The sequence below is a fragment of the Schistocerca serialis genome, chromosome 12 (genome assembly GCF_023864345.2).
Source record: "Schistocerca serialis cubense isolate TAMUIC-IGC-003099 chromosome 12, iqSchSeri2.2, whole genome shotgun sequence".
NCBI classification, from domain to species: Eukaryota; Metazoa; Arthropoda; class Insecta; order Orthoptera; family Acrididae; genus Schistocerca; species Schistocerca serialis.
This window is the reverse complement of record NC_064649.1, coordinates 19,911,896-19,937,076: the sequence shown is the minus strand read 5'-3', so window position 1 is coordinate 19,937,076 and position 25,181 is coordinate 19,911,896. Positions and strand designations below refer to the sequence as shown.

The 25,181-nt window shown below is 43.9% G+C and overlaps 1 protein-coding gene across 1 annotated transcript in view; it reads right to left on the bottom strand.

Annotated features, from left to right (window-relative positions):
* Positions 1-11,117, bottom strand: part of LOC126428158 (neuropeptide F-like) — a 637,092-nt gene extending 625,975 nt beyond the window's left edge. The window contains exon 1 of the mRNA XM_050090068.1: positions 11,020-11,117. The gene's annotated coding sequence lies outside the window, so the exon portion shown is untranslated. The remainder of the gene's footprint in view (positions 1-11,019) is intronic.
* Between the last annotated feature and the right edge of the window lie 14,064 nt (positions 11,118-25,181).

Genomic DNA, 25,181 nt, shown 5'->3' with positions numbered 1-25,181 from the left:
ATTGGCGCTTACTGTATTGCAGTAGTTCGAGTAACGAAGATTTTGGTGAGGCAAGTGATTCATGAAAGGTATAGGTTATTGTTAGGCAGGGCTATTCTTTTGTAGGGAGTATTAAAAGTCAGATTGATTTGCGCTAAAATATTGTGTGTCGATTTAGAAATGATCAGAATAACTAAAGAGAAAACTGTCTGAGTACGTTCAATTTTACTCACAATCAGCTGTTTCAGTATCCAATAACGTAGAAGTTCACCAGCACAGTCCTTCTTTACATTCAAAGGGGAAGTTTCACAGTTTATTAGCGTCTTTTTTTCCCGATCCATTCGCGTATGGAGGAATCACTGCTCGAATGTCTCCATGTATGCTATAACTCATCTAATATTTTCTGTACGACGATGTAGTGTATTTATAGATCACTCAGTTGAATTCGTAAGTTTTGTTCGCAGCTCTTTGTGTCTTAAGTTTAGGTTTTCCAGCATAACCACGACCTTCTCACATGAATCGAACGAATCTGTCTCCATATAATTGCATAGGCTTACCCGGCCACAGTCAGAGAGTCAGTTGACATAAAAATTTTCTCGGTATCGTACCCCGTCTTAATGTAAGAAAAAAAGACTACACTGGGGACACCAAAGTTTCGGCCACGGCTACTGTGGCCTTCCTCTGAGTCTGCAGACGTGGAACGATACACAGGAACCTGTATGTGGTCCTGTCTCCATTGATGCTGCTCTTTTCTGTATTATTTAGTAGGCCCTTTTAGGCCTATTTTGGAAGAATTTTGGAAATTTGTGGTAAGTTCCTGTGGGACCAAACTGCTGAGGTCATCTGTCTCAAGACTTACTCACTACTTAATCTAACTTGAACTAACTTGCGCTAAGCACAAGACACACGCACCCATGCTCGAGGGAGGAATCGAACCTGCGCCCTAGCCGGCGCGGCTACGCCACGCAGCCTATTTTGTACAGGTCCTGCACATATTAGTAGCCTTACGAGATGCGTCACAGTAGTGAATGTAAACAATTTTCTCAATTTCCTTTCTACACTGACTTAATTTCCCTAGGATTCAGCCAATGAACCAATATCGGCCACCTGCTTTTTCTGTGACTTGTCTATGTGATCTTTCCATTTCTTATACGTGCAGGTACATCCACATCTGTACCTCACGAGCCACCTTACGTTGTGTGGCGGAGGGCACTTGGTGCACCAGTGTCACCACTTTTTCTTGTTCCACTGGCGTATGGTTTGTGGGAAGATAAGTCTCTGTGCGGCCCTGAATCTCTCTGATTTTATCTTCATGGTCTTTTCACGAGATGTAAGTAGGAGTAAGCAAGATATTGGTTCCAGAATGAGATTTTCACTCTGCAGCGGAGTGTGCGCTGATATGAAACTTCCTGGCAGATTGAAACTGTGTGCCCGACCGAGACTCGAACTCGGGACCTTTGCCTTTCGCGGGCAAGTGCTCTACCATCTGAGCTACCGAAGCACGACTCACGCCCGGTACTCAGGCTGTGGCTAAGCCATGTCTCCGCAATATCCTTTCTTTCAGGAGTGCTAGTTCTGCAAGGTTCGCAGGAGAGCTTCTGTAAAGTTTGGAAGGTAGGAGACGAGGTACTGGCAGAAGTAAAGCTGTGAGTACCGGGCGTGAGTCGTGCTTCGGTAGCTCAGATGGTAGAGCACTTGCCCGCGAAAGGCAAAGGTCCCGAGTTCGAGTCTCGGTCGGGCACACAGTTTTAATCTGCCAGGAAGTTTCAAGATATTGGTTGACTGTTCTAGGAACCAACACACTTGGAAATTTATCAGTGGACCATACTGTGATGCAGAAAGCCTCTCCTGCAGCGTCTGCCACAGGAAATAGCTTATCATATCCTTGATGGTTACAAGCTTACTAAATGGAACCTCTAACGAAATGTGCTGCTCTTCTTTGGATCTTCTCTACTTGTGCTCTATGTCCTATCTGGTACGGATCCCAGACTGACGAACAGTATTCACGTACTGATCGAACAAGTGTTTTCTAAGCCACTTTCTTTGTTGCTGCACTGCACTCCTTGAGGATTCTTCCAATGAATCTCAGTCTGGCATCTGCCTTTCCTGTGACTAGTTTTATGCAGTCGTACCGCTACAAATCGCTCCGTATGTGTACTAGTAGACATTTTATGTAAGTAACAGCTTCCAGCTTCCAGAAATTGTTCTGCAATCCTGTAACCGAGAGCGGATAGGTATTTATGCCTATTTACATGTAATAATTTCCATTTGTTTATGACGAGAGTCAATTGCCACTCCTTGCAACAAGTGTCTACAATGAGATTTTCACTCTGCAGCGGAGTGTGCGCTAATATGAAACTTCCTGGCAGATTAAAACTGTGTGCCGGACCGAGACTCGAACTCGGGACCTTTGCCTTTCGCGGGCAAGTGCTCTACCAACTGAACTACCCAAGCACCTCACAGCCTTACTTCTGCCAGTACCTCGACTCCTACCTTCCAAACTTTACAGAAGCTCTCCTGCGAACCTTGCAGAACTAGCACTCCTGAAAGAAAGGGTATTGCGGAGACATGGCTCAGCCACAGCCTGGGGGATGTTTCCAGAATAAGATTTTCGCTCTGCAGTTTCATATCAGCCCACACTCCGCTGTAGAGTGGTGGATGACGGTTTTGGACACGAGTTCCCACGTAGAGTTTATTTTTCTCCTGTAACCTCGTAAAATCTATAATGTTTGTCGGTATACATGTGAAAAATAAAATCCAGATCTAAACACATGTCCAATACCATCATCCACCAGCTCAACAGAGCATCACATTCAAAGGAGCCAAGCCCTATATATGCTACAGCCAACCCTGTCTTCTCCATTGGTGATCGTTGCAATCAGTCGTGATAACTGAGTAACAAACAACATTGCGAGACGTTCCGCCTATGGTCCGTCAGCATACAAAGTCACGTTTTCTGCCGGAGGTTTGGCCTAGTTACAGGTGATGGTGCCTATAACTTCGACACTCTGTAGCATTTCTGGATACAGGTCCCTACACTCAGTTAATTTCTCGAGATGCCCTCTAGAAGCCTCAGAGTCTGTTGTAACATTTGAGGGATACCCAGTGTATTGTGAAAAGTAATGAACCTCTAACTTTCCGTCGTGGCACACCCAGAGTTTCTTTTATGTCTGAAGACAACTTTTTTTATGAATTGACTTAATTTCTTTCTAATTAGCTAGTATAGCTACACTTCAACGCAGAACATTTTTCATGAGGTGTCGCTGACGCTGCGTTCCCTTGTCCTTCTCATAAGTAGGATTACAGACATGACTTTTTGGCCTATCAGAGTGAAAAAATGTCGCCATTAATTGAAGCTCTGTTTGGAGCAGTGCACTCAGTATGAAACCTGCTACCAATTCTGCCACTTCTTTTTCGTTATAGAATCTTAACACATTTTCAAAATCAGGCTGATATTTTCGACACCAGTCATCTCAGGGTTTTATATAGTGCTCAAAAGGCTGTATTGTACGACTGTATTCGTGCGTAAATGAACTCTTTAAGCGTACAACTCAAGATTTCTGCCCTCTTTTGTTGATATCGTTTGTGGTAACTGATTGTATTTCTTTGATGCGCTTAGCTATTACCTTTTGTGTTTTGAAAATTTCTTGATGACAGCTGTCGTGTCTGTAACTTCTAAGAACACTGAAAGAAACGCAATTTTCCCTCCGCATAAAATATTCCTGCATTCTGTGAACGGAAATCATATTATAAATATTCTAACGTAATTGCGAGTTGAATCAGTTCTCATTATATGAAACCAGAGGGCGACACAGAATCTGTAGCGAAAGCGAAATATCAAGGACGATATTTAAAAAATGAGAATCTTGTTATGGCAGTATAAAAGAGAGAAAACTTCGTCAGACCAGAGGGTAGAGTATAAATTGTAGTGGAAATCTACCATGAAATGTCCATATTGAAAATGACCTGTTGAGAGTTTGAGGTTTGGTGAAAGAAAAAAAAAGGAAAATTAAGCTACAACGTCCCAGTTTCGAAATTTGAATGAAGATATGTGAGACTACTTCAAAAAAGGAAGGAAGCCAGTCAAAATTAGTCGCTAGGCACAACAGTTGAAATGGAATCCAACACGATGAGAGACTATTTGCTCTGTAAAAAAATAGAAAATAATGTTTCATAAATTAGAACTTAGGCATGGACTGACGAAAAATTTTGCAAGTACTTTATTAAAAGCAAATCTCATAGTCTACAGGTTCTATTATATAACAAACAGAAGCTACGAAATAAGAAAAACAAAATTACTCTTTGCAGTTGTTAGCATCCCACTTAGTAAATGAATCGACTCCATTTACTTCCGGTACGATGGACGTAGAAGAATTATGGGCAAATTTTGAACACATTGTAAATCACGCATTGGAGAAGTATGTGCCTAAAAAGTGGGTTACGGACGGAAAAGACCCACCGTGGTTTAACAGCGCAATGCGGAGAATGCTCAGGAAGCAAAGACAGTTGCACTCGCGGTACAAGAAAGATCGGGAGAATGAGGACAGGCAAAAGTTAATAGGTATTCGTGGTGCTGTAAAAACAGCGATGCGCGAAGCATTCAACCACTACCACCGTCATACCTTAGCAAAAGATCTTGCTGAAAACCCAAGGAAATTCTGGTCTTTCGTAAAATCGGTAAGCGGGTCGAAGGCTTCCATCCACTCACTCACTGATCAGTCTGGCCTGGCAACGGAAGGCAGCAAAACGAAAGCTGAAATTTTAAATTTAGCATTTGAGAAATCTTTCACGCTGGAGGATCGTACAAACATGCCGCCGTTTGAGTCTCGTACAGATTCCCATGTGGAGGACATAGTGATAGACATCCCTGGGGTTGTGAAGCAGCTGAATGGGTTGAAAATAAATAAATCGCCAGGTCCTGATGGGATTCCAACTCCTTACTTAGCGTGCATTTATTGCGAATCTCTTGCCCAACGTAAAGTCCCGAGCGACTGGAAAAAAGCGCAGGTGACGCCTGTATATAAGTAGGGTAGAAGAAGAGATCCTCAAAATTACAGACCAATATCCTTTATGTCAGTTCAAATATAATGAATTTCCTTGAGACAGAGAAGTTGCTGTCCATGCATCAGCACGGCTTTAGAAAGCATCGCTCCTGCGAAATGCAACTCACCCTTTTTCACATGACATCTTGCGAACCATGGAGGAAGGGTATCAGACGGATGCCATATTCCTTGACTTCCGGAAAGCGTTTGACTCGGTGCCCCACTGCAGACTCCTAACTAAGGTACGAGCATATGGGATTGGTTCCCAAATATGTGAGTGGCTCGAAGACTTCTTAAGTAATAGAACCCAGTATGTTGTCCTCGATGGTGAGTGTTCATCGGAGGTGAGGGTATCATCTGGAGTGCCTCAGGGAAGTGTGGTAGGTCCGCTGTTGTTTTCTATCTACATAAATGATCTTTTGGATAGGGTGGATAGCAATGTGCGGCTGTTTGCTGATGATGCTGTGGTGTACGGGAAGGTGTTGTCGTTGAGTGACTGTAGGAGGATAACAGATGACTTGGACAGGATTTGTGATTGGTGTAAAGAATGGCAGCTAACTCTAAAATAAATAAATGTAAATTAATGCAGATGAATAGGAAAACCAATCCCGTAATGTTTGAATACTCCATTAGTAGTGTATCGCTTGACACAGTCACGTCGATTAAATATTTGGGCGTAACATTGAACAGCGATATGAAGTGGGACAAGCATGTAATGGGAGTTGTGGGGAAGGTGGATAGTCGTCTTCGGTTCATTGGTAGAAGTTTGGGAAGATGTGGTTCATCTGTAAAGGAGACCGCTTATAAAACACTAAATACAACCTATTCTTGAGTACTGCTCGAGCGTTTGGGATCCCTATCAGGTCGGATTGAGGGAAGACATAGAAGCAATTCAGAGCTGGGCTGCTAGATTTGTTACTGGTAGGTTTGATCATCATGCGAGTGTTACGGATATGCTTCGGGAACTCGACTGGGAGTCTCTGGAGGAAAGGAGGCGTTCTTTTCGTGAATCGCTATTGAGGAAATTTAGAGAACCAGCATTCGAGGCTGACTGCAATACAGTTTTACTGCCGCCAACTTATATTTTGCGGGAAGACCACAAAGATGAGATAAGAGAGATTAGGGCTCGTACAGAGGGTTATGGGCAGTCATTTTTCCCTCGTTCTGTTTGGGGTGGAACAGGGAGAGAAAATGCTAGTTGTGGTACGATGTACCCTCCGTCTCGCACCGTATGGTGGATTGCGGAGTATGTATGTAGATGTAGATGTAAATGAAATATTGATACATATTACGCTTTGGGTAATTTCTTTCTAGTTATAAATTTAGAATGCATGCTTTTAGATTTATTCACTGTATTCATGAAACGAAGTTAAATTAGCGTGGAAGAAATTGTACCTTGACAAAAAATGTTACTTAGTACCTTGGCATCAGACTAGCGTTAAACGATCATACATATTTTGACCGGACTGTGCTTCAGGAAATATAAAAGAAAATGGGCTTTGTAAAAGCAAGGACTAGCATGGATGTGGGAAATAGTACTTCATCAACTTTCAACTTTGAAATCATAATTTGCGAAATATTACTTGTAGAAAATGTGAGGCATTTTGGGAATTATCGTTTATGTCGTTAGACAGTGGAAATTTAGCAACCAAACTATACCATAGAAACTCTGACTGCAGATAAATATGATAATGGAATCCTTCTATGCATTTAGTTCAAACTGATCTAGTACAACACAGTCGTCACTCACTGCCAGGTTTAAAATTTCGGAAGCATCTATTTCTTCAGACAGTTAGCTGTATAATCATAGGTATATGTTATAAAAACCAAACTACCCAAAAAACTTTAGATAATTTTTGCTTTATGAAATATTGGCGGTATTTCGTACTCCAGACGTTTCTTTGTTGTTAAGTTACGATTGAACAATAGAAACGAAAAACGTAAGACCGCCTTCACTAAATGACAGAGAAAAACTGAAAACAGTTTCTTTTATTTCAATTATTTATTGAAACCCCATTTTTCAATTAATCAGCAAACATTTGAAGGCAATTTACGTAAAATATTTGCCTGTCAATAGTATTTCAGGAATTACACTCAATCTTACTTACAAGTGCAAAGAACTTTTTGCAGTAGCGCTTAACGTAGAATGTGAGTTATGACTTTCGATTTTTCTAATGCATGTCCAGCATTTCATAAACAACAACTAAAGATGACTGACAATTAATTGAATTCAGTTCTGCTAATTAACAGTAGAAATCTTATTAGAAAACTTTTTTATGCTAATCAATAACTTTTATGAATGTAATTGTTTCTGCATATTAGCCTTTAACTCTAGGATGGAAGCTTATGTGGTCCATCATTCTGTTTAAAAATTGGTGAAATGTTATCTGCGTTTCAGTCTGCTGTAAAATCACACTTACGAGTTACACAAATTATAAAATTTTTAAAAATAGACAAATATTTTGTGATCCAAGAATCTTAAATTTACATCATAGGCAAAAAATGACGACATTTTAAAATAGTTCTTCAGGGGGAACTACAAAATGAATTGTTAACCTACACAATACTGCAATCTGCATGCGTGCTGAAATGAATTTAAAGCCGAAATCAGTTCTGTGTGTTCCAATTATTTTTCCTGTAAATCTCCACAAAATTCAGTTTTGAGACGAACATTACTACAACTACACAATATCACTGTTCAGAACGTTCCATTGGCAACTGATTCCAAAAAAAGTGTTTTGATAGGCGAAGGGAGTGGAAAGTTAACTTGGGAAACTGGAGAGACGACAAAACCAATAGATAGGTACACTGGTGGGGCATATATGTATCAGAAAGTTCGCCTGGTGAGGTATGTGGATCAGAATGATAAAACTGAAGAGCATCTCATTTACACAAAATGGACTTAGTTACAAACTTGAGGAATCCCTTAGATTTATCTGTCATAGCCGTAACACGAATTCTTACTGGAATGTTTCAATCAGGTCTGGATGATAGACATTTTGAACTCAGCATTGGTGAAATTTTCTAGGTTCGTATCGGAATTGTTCTAGAATCAGTAATGGTGGAAACTCTTGTTAATGGTAATCAATTTGCTACTCCAACAGCGATATGCCTGTAGGTAATAATATACGGCGGCCCTGAGAATACTACAGTCGCGACAATAATAATGCGACAGGACGTCAGAAACGTTCTGAATCATAAAAAAACGAAGGGAAATCATACAAACAGCCTCTTATCATCCAGAAAGTTCAATTAACTACCATTTACCTCTAGAGACTTGTGAGTGTTCAGTATTTCCCGTCGACTTTACGTAGAACATCTTTTGTTACGTCTAGTGAAGCGCAACTTCATATTGAAATAATGAAATTTAATCTGTCATTCGATAACGAAAATGGAAAATATACAAACAGGCAGATCAACATCTGGAATATGATTACAAAGGATTTGTCGTATAAGCACGACGATGTTAATTAACAATTCTTCTGGCCCCTAACATTGTAGGCAACCCTGTGCTACACAGCAGTATACTCGCCTCGCCTATCACCAGCGTAAAGTGAGTTCTCCCACTTCGCACGTCAACACATGATGATAACGGAATCGAAAGTGCGTCTCGAAGTAGAAATTAAATAATGTGTTAAACTTGGAAGATAGTCCATATGAGTAGATAACGTTGTTGTTCAAGTAAAATTTTTGATGTAATCATCTTCAGAGTTATGACTTTTATTGTCCAGTTTTCCGAAAGAGCCACATAGTTTTGCACGGATTACAAGAAATCACTTTCACATCGATTACTGGGAACAATGCGATAGTTGCAGAATTACAGTGCTCTTTTCTTGGAAAAATTTCAATTATTACAGGCATTCACAATTCATCTGTAACGCACGTTGTAGCCCCTTCAAAGTGAAAGTGTATGAGGATCCTTCAAGCTGAACAGAATGAAGTAACCATAGGATCCCCAATATTTTCAAGATATATCTAGTTGAATTTGGCAAATGATAATAAGCAAAATCCGACTTTTTATCCACAGGTATGATGACGCAGATATTGCTGTTTATTGAAGGGCGATCTGTTTTAGTTGTTAAAACCCATTCAAAAGCTAAGATTACATATCAAATTCCTTATTTAAGACAACCGCTTTCAACAGTCATTACATTGAAAGCAGTGACTGTTGAAACTGAGGGTCTTAAATAAAGAAATTTTTGTGCGATCTTGGCTTTTGAATGGTCTTTAAGAATGTTATAGCTTTTAATAGCACTATATAATGCATGAAAATTGGAGCAGAAAGATATAACTCTTGTCTGCGTTAACAGTAAATACTTCTCTAACAGATAATATACTTCGTTAAAGATCAGACCAAAAATGTGTCACCACAGCGTACTTCATATGCTGGTAGGGTGTGTTTACAATAAAGTGGAAAAATAACTCTGTGGCCGTAGATTTCAGCCTTCTATTTTGTTCGTTAGTATAACTTCTGTGAAAAATTACGCTGTGAAAGGCGCCGTGTGCTAAATTACATTACCTACACTCTCTATGGGCAGTACACAGTTTCGTAGATAGAAAAATATATGATTTCTTTTGTACCACGAACTCTTTCGAGTATTTATAGTGTTCGAAATTGTGGCCCATTTGAGTAATACCGTTTGGTAAAAACATTGTTTTAATATCTCCAATCAACTATCAAATCTGTGAAGCTTTATATGGTTACACAACTTTCATGATTCCTTATTTTAACAAACGATTTGGTACAGTTTCAAGATCATCTCCAAGTTACCTGTGCGGAATGAAACTACCATACCAAAAGCTGAAAGCAAATCTGTTGTTATAAAATACTGCATTAAAGCAATGTTCTGATTATACTTACAAGTAATTAACTAGATAACATACTAAGTTTCATTTAATGCATGTATGATGCTCAGATAATTACATTTTATGAAAGTATAAACATGAATTTATATCGATTGAGTGTCGAATAACGCGGAAAAACGCACTTTAGCCTTCGGTTGTTTTTATTTGAACCTTAATATATGCTGGTTTCGGTAGACCATCTTCACAGGATACAAGGCGAAAACGTATTAGGTGATTTACATTCATCATTTCCTTTCCTGGTTGATAAAAAATCCAAAATGTCATAACAGGTATAAGAAAAGAGCACAATATGTTCCACAAAAGCTTACTGGAGGTGTATCATCAGTTAGCTGTTGGAACATGTCGTGTTCTTTTCTTATACCTCTCATGACATTTTGGATTTTGTATCAGCCAAGAAAGGAAATGATTAATATATTCATCCAATCTGTTTACGCCTTGAATACTGTGAGGATGGTCCTCGACCAAGACTGGTAGATACTAAGGTTCAAATAAAAGCAGCTCATGTTTAAAATTCGTTTTTTTTTTCATTTACTTAATGGCTGTTGAATGCTACCTAGCCATAACATGTTGTGAAATAGTTTTTATAATGGTGGTTTCATTTGGTACAGATTACCTGTGGGCAGTGTTAAAACTGACTGACTAGGATGTCAAAAACAAAAAAAGGAAATACATTGCTGCAGTGTGAGTATATGACGAAGTTTCTTCGATACCTGCAAACTGTCTAATACCACCTTCAAGAAATGTTACAATTTTGAAATATTAGAGGGTGATGTGGGGCAGGGAGGAGATATTTTGCATATCGTGGCTGAATAATTTTTAAAAAATCTCCTGAGAAATAATTTTTTAATCATGTGACGAAATTTGTTTTTTCTCAGTTACAAGAATTTTGAGGCGAAATATTGAAGTTTTAGAAGCTGTAATAAATCAGTGCATGTGTTAGGAAGAGATTAAGATCTCCCAGGAAATCATATTTTTATAGACCTGTTCATTTTTCGTCAGTTACAACAATTTTGAGGAAAAATATTGAAATTTTAAAAGCAATAATGAATCGGTGCAGGTTTTAGGAGGAAAGACGTGTCCCGCCAGAGAGGGTTGTCGGGCTTGACAGCGAGAGAGCGGAGCGGGTTCCTACCTTTGCGATCTGACGGGCGACTGACGGGCAGTAGCGGAAGTAGCAGAGGGTCGGTCGGGCTGCGGAGTCGCTGCTGTGGCTGTGGCGGGCGAGCGGCGTCTGTCCGCAGGCGGCGTCGCGGCGCCGCTTATATAGCCGGCGCCGGGCCGCCCCCCCACCACCGCGGCCGGCCTCCCCACCTTCTTACCCCCACCACGCCCGCCCACCACTCCGCTATAGCGCCGGCCCAGCTGGACCGGGCAACAAGTCGCCGGCGACGTGCGCCGCGGGTAATCTGCTGGCAGGGGCAGCGGCCCATTGCGTTCTGACTTTCGAGAAAAAACGCACTTACGTGCTGGTCTCACTTAATTGCAGATGACCGAGACACGGAACACGGCAACATCTGTTACGCTTTTTGTCGTCTTCTGTCCGGAGAGGGGTATAATGTGCAAGACTCTTCATGTCTAAATAACTAGCGCAACGTACAGGGTGACAATTCCTGAATTATGTTAAGTAAATTCGTCATAACAATTGAACGGTTTGCTTTACGACGTTCGAACTGCACGAGTTGCCACGGGCCATGATGGGAATTAGTATGTGTGCGGGGTGTAGTGTAACGACGTAAGTTTTGTATAAATGATTTTCTTTTGAGATATGACCATGTGCAGACTTCTTCACCTACGTCAGTTGCAGAACACTTCAAAGTTGTCTTTGAATGGTTCTTGAACGAAACTCTAATTAAAACATCATCATTTGAGTCGTATGCGCATAATTACGTCACTCTGTCCAATTGATTTGCGCAAACGTTTTTCAATTTAAATGTCGTTTGTTTCTTCTCAGAAATTATATTAATGCAAGTTATCTGCTTTAATAAATATTAAAACCACATTGAATAAACTTTTAAGACTCAAACTCGCGATGAACGTTGTCAAAAATTAATAGTCTTGTCAAATAAATTAGTAATACTTCTTCCTTAATATAATTCTTCATAAATAAACTGTCGGAACACGTATTTAAACTTTTTTAGTATACACTAGTTTATTATCTTCATATATACTACATATAGACGTGAACATGAGGCTTGACAAGATAGGACTGAACATTTACAACATGATTAAACTTTCTATGACGTCATTGTTGTAGAAACATTACAAATTCTTATTTTTTCAGTTTTTAGAAGCACGACGCAACAACTCGGTTTCAGGATCTTCTGTTGCTCATTGGCTGTCGACCCGCGACGTATAGTGGGCAGCAATTTTCTCTCTGGTCCCGGCAGTGAAGATGCTGTCTCCGTTCGTTGCGCCGCCCTCTCCGTACATGACACATAAACATAAATACAAAACTTTAGATAATTCACAAACATTACAAATATTACAAAATACATAAACAAAACACTAATGAAACTTATATTCACCTGGAAACTGGGCTGACACTGGTGGACGGGTGACGCTTCAATTTCGCGTCCCCCTACAGTGGTTTGGTATAGCGACGAAGCCCACTTTCATTTGAATGTCTGTGTATGTCCAGTTTTTTAGAGACGGTTGCGGAACTCGGCTGTTCGACACAGGATGTCAAATCAAACACCTTTCAGCCATCTATTTTCCAAACTTATTTTATTTGGCTACCAGTTTTAGCGTTTCCCTACGCCATCTTCATTTGGATGGCTTCCTCAACAAATAAAATTGGCGCATTAGGGGGACTGAGAACCCACATTCCGCCTCTTCACCCTCATCGGGTGACTGTGTGGTGTCCGATGTCCAGTCACATATTCCTTGATGGCGCAGTGACTACCGAATAGTACGTGGAGGTTTTGGAAAATGATTTCATTCCCATTATCCAAAGTGATCCTAATGTCGACAAGATGTGGTTCATGCAAGACGGAGCTCGATACCATCTACATCTACATCTACATCCATACTCCGCATGCCACCTTACGGTGTGTGGCGGAGGGTACCTTGAGTACCTCTATCAGTTCTCCCTTTTTAATCATGTGGCGAAATTTGTTTTTTTCTCAGTTACAAGAATTTTGGAACTTTAGAAGCTGTAACAAATCAGTGGAGGTATTAGGAAGAGGCCAGGATCTCCCAGGGAATCATAATATTTTTATCAAAGCAGGAGACTCTTTAATGTGCTTGAGGAGCATTTTTTTTTGGGGGGGGGGGGGACCACATTATGGGTATGGGGTACCCAGAGGCCACTGGCGTGGGCCTCGATTGGCCGCCGTATTCTCCGGATCTGAACACATGCGACTCCTTTTTGTGGGGCTATATTAAAGACAAGGTGTACAGCAACAACCCCAAAAACCACTGGTGAGCTGAAAACAGCCATTCAGGAGGTCATCGGCAGCATCGATGTTCCGACACTTCAGCGGGTCATGCAGAACTTCGCTATTCGTGTGCGTCACATCATCACCAATGATGGCGAGCATATCGAACATGTCATAACCCATATCCGAATATCTGTAGTGACGTTTACGTTTTGAAAAAAGTGTGTGCACGCCGCATTTTATAACTAATTTCGTTTATTTTCATAAAGTTCAATAATCGTCACCCTTTACATCCATTAATCCTCTTTACCTGCTGTATGAAAACCATGTCTGCTCTCTACAACTTTTACCCTCTACCCTTCCCTTCATTACTAGATCAGCGGGAAAATACCCCTGCTGGAGCACAAAGGAGGCCAATGCGCCCATTTAACACAGAAAATTCTAAATCCTTGTATCCAGTCTCTCTTTGTAGCTAAGCCTTCATTATCAAACACTCTGGATCATAATTTGTACAAAATGTCAGAGTAGATTTACATGATCTGCATGCATGGACGTTTAACATACCGTTAATACTACAAAAATCCGCAATAGTTTCTGTCTACATTCAGTGTGATGTAAGTCTGAGCGGTACTTTGGAGTGAAGGGTCATCGTTACCTGAACATGGAACTATTGCGCAGGAAGAGTGGCTATAATATTCCCTTAAAAATATGTATACGGCATGTATTTATCCATTCCGAGACGACTGAAAGTTCTTTTGGACGCCGACGGATTTTCTAAACCGCATTAGACACGGTAATGTGTTGCATTTGTCACTTTTGCACATTTCTAACCAACGCCTGTACATCATATTTTTTATTTAACGCCTGAAAAGAGGATCTCTTAGATGGTGATCACTTTGGTTTCACTAGACAGATAATCCTGACGCTACAGTTGGAAACTGAAGGCACAACTTAAAAAAAATAGAGAGACGGTTTCATAACATTTGACAATGAAAAAAAAATGCTAGATGTTTCAAAACCTCATACATCAGTGGGAAAGATCTGTAATATACAATATGTCCCAGAACTAAAGGGGGAAAGGGGGAATACGAATGGGAAACTAAGAGACGTTTTGGATTCGAAAAGGCGTACTGCAGTGATGCAGTGTTTTGCGCTTACTGTTCACACTGTAAATCGTAGAAACGTACCAAAAAAAAAAAAAAATGGGACTTAACATCTGAGGTCATCAGTCCCGTAGAACTTAGAACTACTTAAACCTAACTAACCTAAGGACATCACACACATCCATGCCCGACGCAGGATTCGAACCTCTGACGGTAGCGGTCGCAAGGTTCCTAACTGATGCACGTAGAACCGCTCGGCCACACCGGCCGGCCCAGAAAAGTACAAAAATGGAATAAAAATTGTAGGTGCATGGGTATTAAAATGTTCAGTAACTACATTACTGAAAAGTGAAACTGACGTACAGGTGTAATTGGTATAGAAATATTGAACAGCTGTGGAAATGGAACTGGCGAAGAATTCGTATAATCATGGACTTCATGGTTGGTTAAATGACGGAGTTCTGCCACTTCACAAGCAAAATGCAGGGTGACTAATGAAATAAGCAGAACGTGGTAAGTAGAGTAGGACAAGCGATGACAGCGTTCGTTGACAGTGGGAGTCTACTAGTATCAAGCAGAGGACTTCATCTGAGCAAGGGATTTCGAAGACAGGCCTGACTGGAAGTGATCCGAGGACACAGTGGATACAAGAAGAGCAGAGAACAGAAGCGTCCGAGTTGTCGAGGTACACAGGGTGACCCAGAAAGTTTGCGACTAACTTAAAGGGATTGTAGAGGATGTCTTGAGGAACAAACTGGGGACAGGAAACCCGTGTCTGCAAACGTCATCCAACGATGCCAGAGTCATAGGCGCCGGCTCCTGCCATTCGGCAGAAAACGTGACTGTACACCCATGGCCCGTAGGGGAAACGTCTAACAATGTTGCTTGTCATTCGGTGATTGCGACTGGTTGCCGCGATCTCCAGTGGGGAGGACGGAGCTAGCTACTGCGTAGAAAGGCCTTGTCTCCTATGACTGCGATGTTCTGTTGACTCGGTGGATGACAGTTTCGGAGGCGGGTTTCCATCTGCAGTTTATTTTTCACCTCTATACTGAACTGGAGATTTTCGAAGCATCCAGGAGACAAATAACTGCAGATGGAAACCCATGTCCGAATCCGTCATCCATTGAGGCAACAGAGCAACGTAATCATAGGAGACAATGCCTGTCTGTGCTGGACCTAGCTACGCCTTCTCCACTGGCGATCGTGCCAATCAGCTGCGATGACTGAATCACAAACAACAATGCGACACTTTACGCCTACGGTCCGTCAGCGCACAAAGTCACGTTTGGTGCCAGAGGGGTAGCCTAGCGCCAGGGGCCGCCACCTGCAACTCCGATGACGTTTCCAGATTTCCTCCACAAGATACCCTCAACGAGCCCTCGAAGTTTATCACAGCGCTTCTTGAGCACCCTGTATTACCTGAATGAGATCTATTTCTTCAGACTATCAAACTCCCATGTGTGAAACAGCTTTAAACTTCTGATTGCTTTACAAACGAGCGAATGTCTTAGATATTTGACGCTGAGCAGGTGAGCGAGGAAAAGTATGTAGAAGGTTTGAAAATATGTTCATAGTTTGTTGGAAGTCATTAGATGTTCTCACTATCAAACACTGTACAAGTGTAGTCTTGGTAATACGTCACGCTCCGTTGTAAGCAAAAGCTTACTTGAAGTTGCGTGAAAAGTTTCTTGGAAGAAGCTAAGTGCCCTTGTTCTCAAACACGGGATGTGCGAGTTATTTACCAACACTGAAATTTATATTAGATGCTAAGAAATTGCTCTTCGTCACTATTGCCAAACTGCAATTTATTTCCTACCTCTTAATGATCTACTGTTTTTAATGTATGATCCTTTTTATTTATCTTTTTTTTATTTTTCATTCTTCTGACTAGTTTGATGCGGCGACGAATTCTTCTCCTGCGCCAACTTTTTCATCTCAGAGTATCATTTGCAGACTACATCTTCAATTATTTGCTGTGTGTATTCAAATCTCGGTCTTCCTCTACAGTTTTTTCTCTCCGTCATCTGTACAAATAACAATGTAAATGTCCGTTTGTTCGAAATTTTAATCTCCCAAAGTTCTTCTCCAACTGCTTTGAAATTTTGTCACAACGTTGCATTCGAAGACGCGCGTGCTTTTATATACCTACTGGAGCCGTCTTCAGGCCACGAGTGGCCCATCGGGACCATCCCACCGCCGTGTCATCCTCAGTGGAGGATGCGGATAGGAGGAGCGTGTGGTCAGCACACCGCTCTCCCGGTCGTTATGATGGTATTCTTGACCGAAGCCGCTACTATTCGGTCGAGTAGCTCCTCAATTGGCACCACGAAGCTGAGTGCACCCCGAAAAATGGCAACAGCGCATGGCGGCCTGGATGGTCACCCATCCAAGTGCCGACCACGGCCGACAACGCTTAACTTCGGTGTTCTCACGGGAACCGGTGTATCCACTGCGGCAAGGCCGAGGCCGTTGCAGGTATTTATTTGTATATGTCCGTCGATGCTTGTACCATGTCTGGAGTTGTGCTTAATATTTATGATGTCACGTCTCCTGAACTCTGTGTTGTACAACGAGTTACGTATGTGGACTGTTTGAGAAATTTATTGCAAATAGATCCAGCACCAAACAAGTAATGAATTTAAACGTCGTGGATGATGCTGCAGTTTTTCACGCATCTTATTGTTTACGACGATATAATTTTGCACTTAAAAATATGGCTCAAATTGTTCAAATGGCTCTGAGCACTATGGGACTTAACATCTGAGGTCATCAGTCCCCTAGACCTCAGAACTGGTTAAGCCTAACTAACCTAAGGACATCACACACATCCATGCCCGAGGCAGGATTCGAACCTGAGACCGTAGCGGTCGCGCGGTTCCAGACTTAAGCGCCTAGAACCGCTCGGCCACACTGGCCGGCTTTTTGCACTTACATTCAGTGGTATATGTGCATACAGTCTGTAAGATGAGTCACAAATACAGTTAATTGTAAAGAAGTAATAAATTAGAACGTCATACCTCATGCGTTGCTTTTACTGCTTGAACAGCAGAAAAGAAGTAAGTCATAATCATTTGGCCTTTCATCGCTTTGTAGGAATTGTCGCCGAGTAAAAAATGTCGTAAAGGTTTGGAATTGTGCGAGAAGTTTGTTTGCAAGTCGCTAAGTGTTGTCATTCTCAAATACTGGAGGGTAAAGCCTTGGAATTGACGCGTCGCGGGCAACGCTTGTTCCCCCCTCCACCTCCCACCCCCACTCCACCTTTTGATAGAAAGGTGGTTCTTACCCCTACAAAATTGTCGCCTGACAGAAACATATTCTCGTTTGTGTACCAAATTTGGCTGAAATCGGTCCAGTGATTTAGGAGGAGACATGGAACACACGCAGACACACACACACACACACACACACACACACACACACACACCAGTGATGATGATGTTTGGTTTCTGGGGCGCTCAACTGCGCGGTCATCAGCGCCCTTACAAAGTCCTAATTTTTACACAGTCCAATTTCTACACAATCCAATTTAGCCACTGTCGCGAATGATAATAATGATGATGATAAAATGACGAGGACAACACAGACGCCCAGTCCCCGGGCAGATAAAATCTCCAACCGGGAGTTACACACACACACACACACACACACACACACACACACACGCATAAATCAATTTTATGATATGTATCGATAAACTATACACCTCTCCAGCTGGTATACAGAAACACGCGGGTATTCGAATGCAACGTTGTGTCAAAACTACAAATGAATCGGTGGAGAACTTTCGAAGCTTTAAGATTGTGAACAAACGAACATTTATATCTACGTAAATAAAACAGTAAATATTAGTTTGTTCAAAATCAAAATCTCCCAAAGTTCTCCACCGATTCCTTTGTAATTTTGACACAACGTTGCATTCGAATACGAGCGTGATTTTATATACCTTTTGGAGCAACGTATATAACACACACCCATCAAAAAAACTTTTGTATCACCCCGGTTCCCAGAAGTCCTGAATATAGACATTGACTGTGGATATTGTATCACAGAGTCCCTTTGACTGTTCAGAAATGTCACTCAACCCGCCCCAAGATGTAAACAACCATGCATGAGTAGCGCCTATTGGACGGAGGGGGTCCGACAGCCGATCAGTTCCAGTCATTCCACCAGGAAGGAGGTACACGGATCGCGTTGTCTGTAGTTCAAACATGCCTAGACGATCAATAGCGCGGTTCGTTCGCGTCCCCACTGTTACTTTGTGCTAGGAACGGCTCTCAACAAGGGAAGTGCCCAGGCGTCTCGGAGTGACCCAAAGCGACCTTGTTCAGACGTGGAAGAGATACAGTGAAACTGTCGATGATACGCCTCTCTCAAGCAGCATGATTTTCATGCAGCCACAGGACGCCGTGTTACGACTCAAACTGTGCCAAATAGGCTGCATGATGCGCAACTTCATCCGCGACGTCCATGGCGACCTCCATCTTTGCAACCACGACGCCATGCAGCGCGGTACAGACTGGCCCGCCCAACAACATGCCGAATGTACTGCTGAGGATTGGCATCACGTTCTCTTCACCGATGAGTGTCGCATACGCCTTCAAGCAGATGATCGTCGGAGAAGTGTTTGGAAACAACCCGGACAGGCTGAACGCCTTAGACAGCAAGGTGGAGGTTCCCTGCCTTTTTGGAGTGGCATTAGGTTGGGCCGACGTACGTCGCTGGTGGTCATGGAAGGCACCGCGACGGCTGTACGGTACGAGAAAGCCATCCTCCGACCGATAGTGCAACCATATCGGCAGCACATTGGCGAGGCATTCGTCTTCGTGGACGACAATTCGCGCCACCATCGTGCATATCTTGTGAATGACTTCCTTGAGGATAACGACATCGCTCGACTAGAGTGGCCAGCATGTTCTCCAGACATGAACCCTATCGAACATGACTGGGATAGTTTGAAAAGCGCTGTTTATAGACGACGTGACCCACCAACCACTCCCAGGGATCGGCGCCGAATCACCGTTGAGGAGTGGGACTATCTAGCCAAACAGTGCTTTGATGAGCTTGTGGATAATATGCCACGAGGAATACAGGCATGCAACAATGCAAGAGGACGTGCTGCTGGGTATTAGAGATACATGTGTGTACAGCAAAAAATGGCTCTGAGCACTATGGGACTCAACTGCTGAGGTCATTAGTCCCCTAGAACTTAGAACTAGTTATACCTAACTAACCTAAGGACATCACAAACAACCATGCCCGAGGCAGGATTCGAACCTGCGACCGTAGCGGTCTTGCGGTTCCAGACTGCAGCGCCTTTAACCACACGGCAACTTCGGCCGGCTTGTGTACAGCAATCTGGACCACCAGCTCTGAAGATCTCGCTGCAATGGGTGGTTTTCATGATCAATATAAAGGGCGGAAATGATGTTTATGTTGATCCCTGTTCCAAAAAATGGTTCAAATGGCTGTGAGCACTATGGGACTTAACATCTATGGTCATCAGTCCCCTAGAACTTAGAACTACTTAAATCTAACTAACTTAAGGACAGCACACAACACCCAGTCATCACGAGGCAGAGAAAATCCCTGACCCCACCGGGAATCGAACCCGGGAACCATCTCTGCTCCAATTTCCTGTACAGGTTACGGTACTCTCGGAACCGAGGTGATGCAAAACTTTCTTTGATGCGTGTATAGAAATATACCTAATATATAAAGAGAAACATTATCACTAAGAATCTAAAAGATTCTTGACCAGTTCGCTTCAAACTCTTACACGATACTCTAATGAGGACTTTCACAGAAAAGTTGTATTCCTGGTTATGGATGCGATTAGAATACAACTACAGTCCCGGAAATAGTAATAATAATAAACAAGGCTCAGGGTCAGAGAAAGGAGGGAGAAGAGATGGACAGAAGAAGGATGGGAGCAACTACACTCCTGGAAATGGAAAAAAGAACACATCATCCACCATACTTGCTCCGGACACTGCGAGAGGGCTGTACAAGCAATGATCACACGCACGGCACAGCGGACACACCAGGAACCGCGGTGTTGGCCGTCGAATGGCGCTAGCTGCGCAGCATTTGTGCACCGCCGCCGTCAGTGTCAGCCAGTTTGCCGTGGCATACGGAGCTCCATCGCAGTCTTTAACACTGGTAGCATGCCGCGACAGCGTGGACGTGAACCGTATGTGCAGTTGACGGACTTTGAGCGAGGGCGTATAGTGGGCATGCGGGAGGCCGGGTGGACGTACCGCCGAATTGCTCAACACGTGGGGCGTGAGGTCTCCACAGTACATCGATGTTGTCGCCAGTGGTCGGCGGAAGGTGCACGTGCCCGTCGACCTGGGACCGGACCGCAGCGACGCACGGATGCACGCCAAGACCGTAGGATCCTACGCATTGCCGTAGGGGACCGCACCGCCACTTCCCAGCAAATTAGGGACACTGTTGCTCCTGGGGTATCGGCGAGGACCATTCGCAACCGTCTCCATGAAGCTGGGCTACGGTCCCGCACACCGTTAGGCCGTCTTCCGCTCACGCCCCAACATCGTGCAGCCCGCCTCCAGTGGTGTCGCGACAGGCGTGAATGGAGGGACGAATGGAGACGTGTCGTCTTCAGCGATGAGAGTCGCTTCTGCCTTGGTGCCAATGATGGTCGTATGCGTGTTTGGCGCCGTGCAGGTGAGCGCCACAATCAGGACTGCATACGACCGAGGCACACAGGGCCAACACCCGGCATCATGGTGTGGGGAGCGATCTCCTACACTGGCCGTACACCACTGGTGATCGTCGAGAGGACACTGAATAGTGCACGGTACATCCAAACCGTCATCGAACCCATCGTTCTACCATTCCTAGACCGGCAAGGGAACTTGCTGTTCCAACAGGACAATGCACGTCCGCATGTATCCCGTGCCACCCAACGTGCTCTAGAAGGTGTAAGTCAACTACCCTGGCCAGCAAGATCTCCGGATCTGTCCCCCATTGAGCATGTTTGGGACTGGATGAAGCGTCGTCTCACGCGGTCTGCACGTCCAGCACGAACGCTGGTCCAACTGAGGCGCCAGGTGGAAATGGCATGGCAAGCCGTTCCACAGGACTACATCCAGCATCTCTACGATCGTCTCCATGGGAGAATAGCAGCCTGCATTGCTGCGAAAGGTGGATATACACTGTACTAGTGCCGACATTGTGCATGCTCTGTTGCCTGTGTCTATGTGCCTGTGGTTCTGTCAGTGTGATCATGTCATGTATCTGACCCCAGGAATGTGTCAATAAAGTTTCCCCTTCCTGGGACAATGAATTCACGGTGTTCTTATTTCAATTTCCAGGAGTGTATAAAGAGAAACATTATCACTAAGAATCTAAAAGATTCTAGACCAGTTAGCTTCAAACTCTTACACGATACTCTAATGAGGGTTTTCACAGAAAAGTTGTATTCCTGGTTATGGATGCGATTAGAATACAACTACAGACCCGGAAATAGTAATAATAATAAACAAGGCTCAAGGTCAGAGAAGGGGGGGGGAGAGGAGATGGACAGAAGAAGGATGGGAGCAACTAGATGCAGGGAGCGGGAAGGAGGAAATGAACGAAGAGAGGGGCAGATGAAGTGGACAGAGAGGTGGATAGAGAAAGTGGACAGAGAGGGAGCGAGGAGAAAGCAGGTCATGGGCAAAGAGAGAGGGCGAGGAGGAATTAGACTAACAGAAGATTGGGATAAAAACACTCACGTTAAAAAAAAAAAAGAACAGAAAATCTTGAACCACTAGAGGTAGGACGTTTATCTTCACAGATGTACATTGGTGTGTTCTGCAGAAGTGATCAGTGTTTCAGTCACTCCGGTTCAGCATGTGTCCTGTTGCCTAGTAGGTACATGGTCCGCCGTAGGTCCTGATGACTTGTTGCAAGCGTGATGTCGTCGACGCGTTAAGGCGCGAATGGCGTCCTGTGCTACAGCCACCACGTTGCATTCGCCTGGTTTCAAAGTTCATTTGTGGTGTTTGGCATTGGATCACAGCGCTGCAGCTATCGATTCGCCAAATACCACTAATTTTTGATTGGTGTCAAGTCTGGTGATCTGGTGGAGCAGGGCAATAGACTGACATCGTGTGACACCAAGAATGCCCGTGTTCGTGCTGCAACATGTGGTCGTGCATTGTCTTGCTGAAAAATGGCGCCTGGGATGTTGTGCAGTGAGGGTTTGGCTACGGGTCGCAGGATGTCATTCACGTTGGTCTCCACTGGTCACAGTGCCCTGGACACGCACCAGCCGTAATTTGCGGATGTACCCTGTACCACCCCATACGATAAGGCCCTGAATTGGCGCCGTATGCCTTCTGCGAATGCAGTCACTGTGACGCCACTCCCCCCGTCTGCGGCGAACCAAAACGCGGCCATCATTTTCAAAATAAACAGAACCTCGATTCGTCTGAAAACACTATCTGATGCCATTCCTTTCCCCAGTGAAGTCGTTTAAAATGTATACTTTCACGGCCGAAAATGTCAACAGTCAATAAAATAAGCCGCGCTATTATGCCGTGGTCGAGTGGCTTTCACCTTAAAAGCTAACGTTAAACGTCCTCAGCTGCGGAGGACATTTTCATGGCGGATCGTAGCTTGTTTGAGTGTCCGATTCACACCCTGGCTCCCTATTGTCTGCAGCAAAGCCGGCCGCGGTGGTCTAGCGGTTCTAGGCGCGCAGTCCGGAACCGCGCGACTGCTACGGTCGCAGGTTCGAATCCTGCCTCGGGCATGGATGGGTGTGATGTCCTTAGGTTAGTTAGGTTTAAGTAGTTCTAAGTTCTAGGGGACTGATGACCACAGATGTTAAGTCCCATAGTGCTCAGAGCCATTTGAATCTGCAGCAAAATTCTCCTTCCGCGATCTTCCGCGGAGTGGGGTGACGTCACGTGTTTTGAATGCCACTGTCGAGCGCTGTCGTCCGCTATTGCTGTCATCCCATGGTGGAAGATACCTTTTTCAGTACCGCAATCCAGATATTCAGTTTCACGCCCATCTCCTCCTTACAGAAATTCCTGGGGGTTTTCTACAATCTTTATGGCTTCCCTGTATAACCTTTCATGGTATCCGCTTGTCGCTGCCATTATTGGAGTTCCATCGAAATGCATGTGGTGGTCTCTCGGATGCAGAGCATGTTCCGCAACAGCTGATCTGTCAATGTCCCACCTTCTGCAATTGTCCTTGTGCCCTTCTAGTCATTTTTATAGCGTTGTTACCGTAGTACCCCAAAACTGCACGGATCCTATAAATTCCAGCTTTTTTCCAGCAGCTGACGAGCATCGTTGGCCAATTTTAGGTGATCTTATATCTTGAGTGTAGGTGTCTAAATTACCGCTAGGTTCCGTTTTTTCAATATTTTTCCTATGGGGTCAGTGACGTCTTTAATGAATGACAGGAAAACGATTTCACCGGCTCGTTGGGTCTTATGGTGAACTCCATTCGATCACGGCGTAATAGCCTGGACCATTTTATTGATGGTAAATGTAGTTTTTACAATCACCCGGGAAATTATAGATGGTTCAGATGGCTCTGAGCACTATGGGACTTAAGTTCTGAAGTCATCAGTCCCCTAGAACTACTTAAACCTAACCTAAGGACATGACACACATCCATGCCCGAGGCAGGATTCGAACCTGCGACCGTAGCGGTCGCGCGGTTCCAGACTGTAGCGCCTAGAACCGCTCGGCCACACCGGCCGGTGGGGAAATTATAGCCCAGTTCGCAGATTAAAGGCAAATAACTCTAACAGTGTGTGTATTCTTTTACCCAAAGACAGTGCTTTGATTTCTCTAAGCTTGCTGTAGCTGCTACGTACATTCCAGCAGTAGCATTCGCATCCTGCACTTGCAGCGAGCTGACCTGACAACGCGCCACGCAGGACAGTCGGAACTGCCGAAACGCAACGTGCCACGTACGCGGTATGGCTATTCGCGGAACGGCCAGTCTGCCACTCGACACGGCACTCTACGGTTTTGCTGAAGTTGCTGATGGCCGGCGGGCGCGACAGTGACGTACGCCTGTGTAAAGGTCGCTAGTGCTGCCATCTGAAATGCGTTGTGGAAAGTTGTGACGTGACGCGACGGCAAGCGTGAACTGGCCCTTCCGCAGCCGGCGGTTGGATTGCGACTGCACGGATTACGTAGTTCCTTTACGTCCGGCGAATAGTAATACGTCATGCTCGATTTTTCAGAGCCTCCCACTACTTATATAATTGCGTCAGGCCTCACTGCCAGACTTCCGCCAATATGGCGCGAGTCACTAGGTCTGCTGTGACAGACATGCTACCATGTGCATGTGGGGTCTGGGCTGCGGTTAAATAGCTCTTCCTAAACCTGTTGATCGATTTTTAGCACACTTGCTCCAAATAGTACTTACTGTGTGGAAATAAGTACTGTGGGGATAAGAAGCAGTCATCTCCTACTTGGGTGGGGGTGATAACATGGAATTTGGGGGAGGAAGAGGTGATCAGAGAGTAAGGGAGGGGGAAATGGACAGAGAATGGGAAGGAGGTAGGTAGAGAGAAGTGGAAGGAGAGGAGGATATTAACGGAGGAAAGGAAGAGAAAGAGGTGTACAGAAAAGCGGGAGGACATGGATGAGTAGAAGAAGGAGACAATACGAATACAGGAAGGGGAAGAGGAGGAGATGGATGTAGAAGAGGAGGACAGAGAGAGGAGGAGGAGGATATGAACAGAGGAATGGAAGGTGAGAGAGAGGAGAAGTTGGACAGAGGGAGGTAGAGAGGGAAATAGGCACAGAAAGGGAAGAGGAGGAGGTGGTGGA